The sequence below is a fragment of the Taudactylus pleione genome, unplaced genomic scaffold (genome assembly GCF_031769625.1).
Source record: "Taudactylus pleione unplaced genomic scaffold, aTauple2 ptg000332l, whole genome shotgun sequence".
NCBI lineage: Eukaryota > Metazoa > Chordata > Amphibia > Anura > Myobatrachidae > Taudactylus > Taudactylus pleione.
In genome coordinates, this window is record NW_028284733.1 from 4,860,448 (window position 1) to 4,871,245 (window position 10,798).

Below are 10,798 nucleotides of genomic sequence, written 5' to 3' on the forward strand. Positions count from 1 at the left end.
TAGGACACGGAGGTCCTGCTATGTCAGCGTGTAAAAATACAATACCACTCCTGCATCCAAGTCTCTGAGGCGTCCAGCCCGTGCACTGGCTGGAAGTCTAAACGGTGTGTAATTGAGTGAGGACGCGCGTTTCGCCCGGCGGAGGGCTTGTTCACCTCATCCGTGTCGACAGCCTGTGACTCACGATTTAAGTACAGAAACCATCAATCTGACACTATCGGCAAGGTGTGATTGGAGGGCGGGCAGTTACCAGAAAGATAACTCTGTCCCTTCCAAAGGACTATGCACTAATTATATAAAAGTTAATTACATTGCATGCTGGTAAATGTAGTTTATGTTGCGGGGATTTTGATACAAGAGCGCTATTTATTTGCATAGTGACACAGCAGGACCTTTGTTACCTAGGACCTGTCTTTACTGCACATTAACCAGTTTATGTGTGATCTCTTAGTGTTTTCTGCTGATTACAGCTTCAATAATATTTGTACACATATACCAGAGATCAATTGTCAACTTTGACCATCTATATATTCTATATTTTATGAACTCTGTCTCTGTCATATTTATACTGTCACTTGTCAATTGGTATTTTCGCTGACTGGCTGTGGTTTAATCTCTTATATATTTTTTTGTGAATGTAATTTTCTAAGCCAGCTTACAGCAGCAAATTTGTGTCACAATCTCTCTCATTTCATAGTGGAGAGACACGGTGTATCATTTTTTGATTATATCACCACTTTCTATATTACAGTCAGGTTGATTTATAATTTTCTTTCTCTTCCACTGGTGGATCTAATTACGTCAATTGATTGATTGATGTATGTATAATAGGTCCTTTCTGTCCGGGATCTGATATGTGTGTATATATACATAATATGTTATTATTTTTTCAGTGACTTTCATTCTGCACATGTGATTTTTTCACAAATGATTTTTTTGATCAAACTACAAATTTATGTGGTTCACAGTCATTTTCACAGAGACAGCGAGTGATAATTCTTTATATCCTTTGATGGTCTGAGAAGACACCTGTTGTGTTATTTTTGCTTATTTTACCAATTATAAGTGTCAGCTGCTGACATATATCTCTCCATCTAGTTGGTATACACAAATACTGTTCCCAGTTTGATTTATTATGCTACTATAGTTTACTATAAGATATTCTGTCGGACTAATTTTATATGTCCTTTATGCAGCTTCAATTGAATGCATAAATATTTATGGTCTACCTCTTTATTGAATAAGGGGGTTTAGAAACCTATAACATTATTTGTATAATAAATCTGGTGATATCTTTTGACTAATCAATTATACATGTGGTACAAATAAAGTTTGCCTGTGCATTCTTTTTTTGGATGCTGTCATCTATCAACAAATTTACTATTAACACTATTAGTCCTACATATATATTGCTATGACCTGGTAATTGTGCAATTTTCCCTATTATACCTACAGCCATACATTACGTGATTACCCAATCTCGTCTGATCTTGGAAGCTAAACTGTATTTGGCCTGGTCAGTACCTGGTAGGGTGACCTCCAGGGAATACCAGGTGCTGTAGTTTAAGATATACAGTCAGGTGCATAAATATTGGGACATTGACAGAATTTTCATATTTTGGCCTCTATTCATCACCACAATGGCTTTGAAATGAAACAAACAATATGTACTTTAACTGCAGACTTTCAGATTTAATTTGAGGGTAATTACATCCAAATCAGGTGAACGGTGTAGTAATTACAACAGTTTCTATATGTGCTTCCCACTTTTTAAGGGGCCAAAAGTAATGGGACAAACTAAACAATCCTAAATCTAACTTTCACTTTTTAATACTTTGTTGCAAATCCTTTGCAGGCAATTACAGCCTGAAGTCTGGAACGCATAGACATCACCAGACTCTGGGTTTCATCCCTGGTGGTGCTCTGCCAGGCCTCTACTGCAAATGTCTTCAGTTCCTGCTTGTTCTTGGGGCATTTTCCCTTCAGTTTTGTCTTCATCAAGTGAAATGCATGCTCAATCGGATTCAGGTCAGGAGATTGACTTGGCCATTGCATAACATTCCACTTTTTAGCCTTAAAAAACTCTTTGGTTGCTTTTGCAGTATGCTTCGGGTCACTGTCCATCTGCACTGTGAAGCGCCGTCCAATGAGTTCTGAAGCATGTGACTGAATATGAGCATATAATAATGCCCGAAACACTTCAGAATTCATTCTGCTGCTTTTGTCAGCAGTCACATCATCAATAAATACAAGGGAACCAGTTCCATTGGCAGCCATACATGCCCACGCCATGACACTACCACCACCATGCTTCACTGATGAGGTGGTATGTTTTGGATCATGAGCAGTTCCTTTCCTTCTCCATACTCTTCTCTTCCCATCACTCTGGTACAAGTTGATCTTTGTCTCATCTGTCCATAGGATGTTGTTCCAGAACTGTAATGGCTTTTTTAGATGTTGTTTGGCAAACTCTAATCCGGTCTTCCTGTTTTTGTGGCTCACCAATGGTTTACATCTTGTGGTGAACCCTCTATAGTCACTCTTGTGAAGTCTTCTCTTGATTGTTGACTTTGACACATATACACCTACCTCCTGGAGAGTGTTCTTGATTTGGCCATCTGTTGTGAAGGGGTTTTTCTTCACCAGGGAAATAATTCTTCTGTCATGCACCACAGTTGTTTTCCGTGGTCTTCCGGGTCTTTTGGTGTTGCTGAGCTCTCCGGTGCGTCCTTTTTTTTAAGAATGTTCCAAACAGTTGATTTGGCCACACCTAATGTTTTTGCTATCTCTCTGATGGGTTTGTTTTGATTTTTCAGCCTAATGATGGCTTGCTTCACTGATAGTGACAGCTCTTTGGATCTCATATATTGAGTCGACAGCAACTGATTCCAAATGCAAATGTCACACCTAGAATCAAGTCCAGACCTTTTACTTGCTTAATTGATAATGAAATAATGAGGGAATAGCCCACACCTGTCCATGAAATAGCTTTTGAGTTGATAGTCCCATTACTTTTGGACCCATAAAAAGTGGGAGGCACATATAGAAACCATTGTAATTCCTACACCGTTCACCTGATTTGGATGTAATTACCCTCAAATTAAATCTGAAAGTTTGCAGTTAAAGCACATCTTGTTTGTATCATTTCAAAGCCATTGTGGTGGTGAATAGAGGCCAAAATATGAAAATTCTGTCAATGTCCCAATATTTATGCACCTGACTGTATATTTGGGAGTGGTTCTGCACACGCCAAGCAATATAAAAATTTATACTATTAATCAAATATATCCAATTTCTGAGTGTGTAATGAATTACTAATTTGCCTTCAGATTTCATTATGATTCATGAAGTCTGTTCTTTTATGATGGATTTATACCATCTGAATTTTTGAACAAATTATTTGGTACTTCATTATTTTATTGCTAATAAAAGTTATGTTTTAATTTATTTATAAGTATTAATTAAGAGTGCCCCAGATAATAGCCATACTTTTTTCTCTTTTGTTGTTTACAACCAAAACCCAGAAAGATGACAATGGAACATTTTTGAAGCAAAAATCAATCTATCTATTTATCTATCTATTTATCGATCTATCTATCTTTTATTTATCTTTCTATCTAATATCTATCTAAAAATGGGGTGTGACCTAATTACCATAGGCCACGCTCCCAAGTGATGTTATTTGTTTTCATGCCTGCATGGCATGCCTCCAAATAACATCAGGCTGGGGGCAAGCCCAGCACTCCATCACTGGCAGGGCTTCCTCCAGCCCTCTCCCATCACTGAATGGATGCCGCGCACATGTGCGCAGCATCCATTTAGACTCTGGAGTCCGGCACCGCCACACAGCTGTGGCGGTGGAGGTCCCCAACCTCCCGATTTGACCACCTGCGGTCCACTACCGTCCCGATGGAATGGGGATGTTGGGGAGTGTTGCGCACTCTATGGGTGGCGCCCCTGTTCAACCGCACTGGTTGAAGTCCTCTAGTGCCGGCCCTGGGTCATAGCTAGCATGTGGGGGCAGAAGTGCAAAAAATGCGCATAGAGAAGCTGTCTATGCGCCGAGATGAGGGTTTGGTGTGATGACGTCATCGATATGCACCCCGGCCTGGGACGCAGCATGACGCGGACTCTGCACATCGATGTGTAAGTACAAATGTTTGCTTTGTGTATATATGTCTTGTTCTTACCTTGATGAAGGAGCAAAAAAGAGGGTCCAAAACGTCGGTGATTTTTTTCACTTAAAGCCTGTGTTGCCTGTATTAATTCAAAGTGCCGCCTATTAGGACTTTGTATATGGGGCCAGTCTATTGTTTCTATTCGAAGGCACCTGCAACGTTGTTCTGAATTCCTGGAGTGCCACCCTAAGGGACTTGCGCTATATATATATATATATATATATATATAAAAAGAAAGTAGATCTATGGCGCTGCTCCTCAGATTAGTTCAGTCTTAATGGTGGTTGGTACTGGTAAGAAAATCTTTATCTTCTTTAAATGGTTACTCCCACTATGCTCCTTTTATAGATAGAAATCAGGTGGCCTCTTTAGTCCTTGAAAATACTGACTGGTAAATCGGGTAATCTAGGAAGAAAAAGGGGGACAAGGACAAGCGCCTGATAGTGTAGTAGTTAGTGTTAACTTAAATTAGATACAAATATATTCATATGCGCGTACCATGAATATACTTGTGTATTAAGCATATAAGGAACCAATCCTCAGATTATACATGACCGGTTTCCACAGCAGTCTTAACCTTCAGCCAGATTTCACCCAGGGAATAGCTGACCAGATAGCTACAACCTTTTTGGAGCAGAAAAATTTGCTTCCATAGTGTGGTATGTTTTATAAGTATATGGTTTTTAATATACACAAATATACATGTCACACAGAAAAACAAACATAAGAACGTAGCTTGTCTTATAGGTCACAGTGGTCAGTTCCAGTAGTAGTACCTCCAGGTACATCTAATAAAAGTCCATATAAGTCCCTTTAGGATAGGTCTGGATGGTTTGTAGAGTTGGTGTAGCTTTCCCAATGCATTTCGCCTTTAACAAGGCTTCCTCAGGAATATATTTGTATCTAATTTAAGTTAACACTAACTACTACACTATCAGGCGCTTGTCCTTGTCCCCCTATTTCTTTATATATATATATATATATATATATACATATATACTGTATACTTACTTTTTTATTATAGATATATATATATATATATATATATATATATATGTTGGTAAAATTAAACCGTGTGTGTGTATATATATATATATATATATACAAAAATATACTTAGAGGGCACAAGAGCATGTACTTTTTGATATATCAAACAATCCCAAATAATCAAAAATTTGCACCAAGTGCTGGTGAAATAAAGTCCCTAATGAGGACCAAAATTGTCTATGATCCAATACAAGGGCTGTCGAAATGATATCCTATACAACTGAGGACAATTCTCAAGGTGCGATGTGCTCTGAAGCAGCCTTATTCCTGCTTCAGAGCACATCACACCTTGAGAATTGGATGTGGATCACATATTATTGTGCTGTGTATACCCCTGATGAAGTCCTAACGGACAAAACGCGTTGGGTTGAGATTCTAAAGTTCATTGGTTTGAAGTGAAACACCTGCCTATTGAAAAATCTGACCCTAAAATGGGAAACAGCAGGATAATTATTGTCATCTTCCACTGTTAGAACCAATGGACAAATTGATTGTGTAAGCAACTATTATGTATAAACTGTTTTATGTCAATTTGTGTATATTTGGGTCCCATTCCCAGGATATTTCATTATGATATGCAAATATTCCAAAATACGGAATATTCCATTATCCAAAATACCCCTGGTCCCAAGCATTTTGGATATCAGAGACTCAACCTGCATTTATATATATATATATATATATATATATATATATTGGTGCCAGCATATGCCAACTTATATATGGCTCAATTTGAACAGACATATATTTTACCACTGTTTGGTTCTAAAATGTTATATTGACGATTTGTTTTTGAATTGGTTGGACACAGAGCCACATTTATGGACATGATTCAATTCTTAAATAATTTTGATTCCCCCATTAAATTTACTAGCCAGATTCATTAATATTAAATACATTTTTTGGATGTCACGGTGTATCGAGATGGCAGTACACTTGGTACCACTCTGTATAGCAAAGACACTGATCGTAACACCCTTCTACACTCAAAGAGTCAGCACCCTAGCCACCTGAAAGAAAATCTGCCAATTTCTCAGTTCCTATGGATTTTAAGGAACAATTCTTCAGGTTCTAGGGCAGCAGCTCAAATTGATGGCAGGACTCAGTGATGTTTAGAGAGGGGGTATCCAGCAACAACAATACAAAGGTGTCTCCTGAAAGCAAAAACACGGCACTCACAGACAGGTCTGACAGAAAGTCCCAAGTTGACAATATATTTCTGTATATATATCTATATATCTACATATATATATATATATATATATATACACATGAATGTGTTCATGTATATACAGTCAGGTGCATAATATTGGGACATTGACAGAATTTTCATATTTTGGCCTCTATTCACCACCACAATGGCTTTGAAATGAAACAAACAAGATGTGTTTTAACTGCAGACTTTCAGATTTAATTTGAGGGTAATTACATCCAAATCAGGCGAACGGTGTAGGAGTTACAACGGTTTCTATATGTGCCTCCCACTTTTTAAGGGGCCAAAAGTAATGGGACAAACTAAACAATCCTAAATCAAACTTTCACTTTTTAATACTTTGTTGCAAATCCTTTGCAGGCAATTACAGCCTGAAGTCTGGGACGCATAGACATCACCAGACGCTGGGTTTTATCCCTGGTGATGCTCTGCCAGGCCTCTACTGCAAATGTCTTCAGTTCCTGCTTGTTCTTGGGGCATTTTCCCTTCAGTTTTGTCTTCATCAAGTGAAATGCATGCTCAATCGGATTCAGGTCAGGAGATTGACTTGGCCATTGCATAACATTCCACTTTTTAGCCTTAAAAAACTCTTTGGTTGCTTTTGCAGTATGCTTCGGGTCATTGTCCATCTGCACTGTGAAGCGACGTCCAATGAGTTCTGATGCATTTGACTGAATATGAGCATATAATATTGCCCAAAACACTTCAGAATTCATTCTGCTGCTTTTGTCAGCAGTCACATCATCAATAAATACAAGGGAACCAGCTCCATTGGCAGCCATACATGTCCACACAATGACACTACCACCACAATGCTTCACTGATAAGGTGGTATGTTTTGGATCATGAGAAGTTTCTTTCCTTCTCCATACTCTTCTCTTCCCATCACTCTGGTACAAGTTGATCTTTGTCTCATCTGTCCATAGGATGTTGTTCCAGAACTGTAATGGCTTTTTTAGATGTTGTTTAGCAAACTCTAATCTGGTCTTCCTGTTTTTGAAGCTCACCAATGGTTTACATATTGTGGTGAACCCTCTATAGTCACTCTTGTGAAGTCTTCTCTTGATTGTTGACTTTGACACATATACACCTACCTCCTGTAGAGTGTTCTTGATTTGGCCAACTGTTGTGAAGGGGTTTTTCTTCACCAGGGAAATAATTCTTCTGTCATGCACCACAGTTGTTTTCCGTGGTCTTCCGGGTCTTTTGGTGTTGCTGAGCTCTCCGGTGCGTTCTTTCTTTTTAAGAATGTTCCAAACAGTTGATTTGGCCACACCTAATGTTTTTGCTATCTCTCTGATGGGTTTGTTTTGATTTTTCAGCCTAATGATGGCTTGCTTCACTGATAGTGACAGCTCTTTGGATCTCATATTGAGAGTCGACAGCAACTGATTCCAAATGCAAATGTCACACCTAGAATCAACTCCAGACCTTTTACCTGCTTAATTGATAATGAAATGGCTTTTGAGTTGATAGTCCCATTACTTTTGGCCCTTTAAAAAGTGGGAGGCACATATAGAAACAGTTGTAATTCCTACACCGTTCTCCTGATTTGGATGTAATTACCCTCAAATTAAATCTGAAAGTCTGCAGTTAAAGCACATCTTGTTTGCTTCATTTCAAAAACCATTGTGGTAGTGAATAGAGGCCAAAATATGAAAATTCTGTCAATGTCCCAATATTTATGCACCTGACTGTATATATATATGTATATATATATATATATATATATATATATATATATATGTTTATGTATATATATAATTGCAATGTATGTAAGCTAGTTAGTAATACTAATACAAGATTCTCTAACCACGATAACACTGCTTCATTCAATATAAAGAGCCTCATTAACTGCATGAGCAGTTGGGTTGTATATGTCATAGAATGCCCATGCCATTTAAAATATGTAGGCAAGACAAAAATAAATATTAAATTAAGAATTCAGGAGCATGTACATGCTATTAGAAACAAAGTGGAAAACCTTTCCATCCCAAAACACTTTAGCAAATATCATAATGCTGATCCTTCGGGATTAAGGTATAAAGCAATAGAGCATGTCCAACTAGGGGACAGAGGTGGTGACAGGGATAAAAAACTGTCACAAAGGGAGATGTTTTGGGTTTTCTCCTTAAATACAATGGCTCCTTTTGGTTTAAACGAGTCATATGAAATTGCACCCTTTTTGTAAACTGTTTTCAATAATGCACTTTTTTATGTACGCTTTTATTGTCATATTTATTCATAAGATGGAGAGTTTGATGCATGTATATACATGTTTTTTTTACATATATGTATAAGTGTACTGTGCCCTCTATATATTTATATATATTTTTAAACAAATAACGATCATGAATACTGTGCTGTCATAATCTGTTTTATCCACTAAATGTCTTATATACCCTATATCTTTTTTAAAATATATATCTTTATATGTTTATAACTACTATTGTATTAATTGATATGTAATTTATTGTATCTTAATAAGTTTTATATATATAATTTTAAAATATTTATTGGGATTAAGATTCCTAACATAAGAGGAATGTCTCCATAATGAAATGCTACAACAAAATGACCGCCACACTCTGGAATATTTCTAATTAGAATATGAAGGTTTGTGCCAATTTAGTTGAGGAAGACATAACTTTTTAGTAAGCGGAGCTATAAATATTAAGTCCTAAAAATACATAAACTTGTCCCGAGCAGAGTTCCTGCTGGTCCGCGCGGTAATGATTGCACGGGGAAACACAATATGGCAGAATTGTCCGCGCATAGCGCTATTGCGCATGCACGAGAAAACAAAAGATGGCGCCGGACTATAGACACTGGCACTCTCGCGGGTCAATAGTGAATCCCGCGCATGCGCAGTGGCATGCAAAATGGCGGCGATTGCAGGAAACTCTGTGTATGGAGATCCTGTAATTACCCTGATGGTATATAAAACAGTTACATGTGTTTACTTATATTCTCCTGAAGAAGTCCAGATATATTATAAGGGCCGAAACGCGTTGAGGACCAGAGTGTACCCCACTTCTCTATGACCAGCGATTAGCAGATAAGCCCAATATCTATTTTATTAATGTAATTATTCATTTTTATGTGTGTGTATACTTTTGTGATTAAACCTTTTTGAAAATTACTACACTATGAGAGTACCCCTCCTTTTGCTCTTTTATATGGCTCTGGAGTAATTTGTGATGTGCATTGGAGTATGAGAGAAATCCTCTTTGTGGAACAAGAGAAGGCTAATACACACAAAACCCAATGCTCTTATATGTGGGTTAATACGGTACGCGTTATCTATACAGAGTGAGCCATTTAGGCCCTAAATTACTACACTATACGGCGCTTTTTCTCACTCTTCTTTTTCATATATATATATATATATATATATATATATATATATATATATATATATATGTACATATATATGTAGACCATTGACGTGCATGGCTGGGCAAGATTACCATTGGATATCACCGGGGTTGCATATACGGGTTACCTTGGTAACCATCTGAGTGATGACACTCTGCTTGCCAGTTACACGTGATGGGTTCCGGCACTCGAGTGAGCCAACACATGTGATGCTCTGACATCTCGTGCAGTCCGCCCCCGATAGTTGCACTGGCATTGGCTTCTTTGCAGTGCTACCTCTACGAAGGGCGTGTTTGTTGATGTTTGGCCATGTGACCAGGTAAACACATGGAGTGTGCCTAGATGCTGCTTCCGGTATGAGAGGACCAGCGTGTAGCTGAGTTCCCCGGTAGCAGGTGAGATCCATTTATGCTTGTCTGATTAGGCGCCTGTTTTTCCCTATATATACACAATGTTTAAGCAATAGTTTTGTGCTCATGATGAAGGGGGTTGGGCCACCGAAACGGCCGTCGGGCATTTGACTGTTTATACTGCATATGGTCACCAAGCACTGACAAGTTTTCATACTGCACAGCAGTTGTGACATGCGCTTTATGGCAATGTAACATGACTATGCTTTAAATTCAAAAAGTCTATTTTGGACGAAATTATGTTTTGGTGTGCTGACTTCGTTTTTGATTCTCTTTGGGGATCAATGCAATAACCTTGGTGGTAGCTTTGCGGTGGTTGTGGTATCTTGACAAAGGACCTGTGGGGTCCGAAACGTCGACATTATGATTATGTGCCTGTGAGTAAAGATTCATTTTTTCTACTAAATGGTGAGTGCCCATCTTTTCCTTTATATATATATATATATATATATATATAATATATATATGAATTAGGAGTGAGCGGATTCGGTTCTACTCGGTTCCATTCGGTTTTAAAAACCGAATCTTATTGGCTATCCAAAACTCGTGACAGCTGATACCCAATAAGATTC

General features: G+C 38.0%; 1 pseudogene; it reads left to right on the forward strand.

Moving 5' to 3' along the window:
• Nucleotides 1-1,447: 1,447 nt before the first annotated feature.
• LOC148509110 (5S ribosomal RNA) lies at nt 1,448-1,565 on the forward strand (annotated as a pseudogene).
• Nucleotides 1,566-10,798: the final 9,233 nt, after the last annotated feature.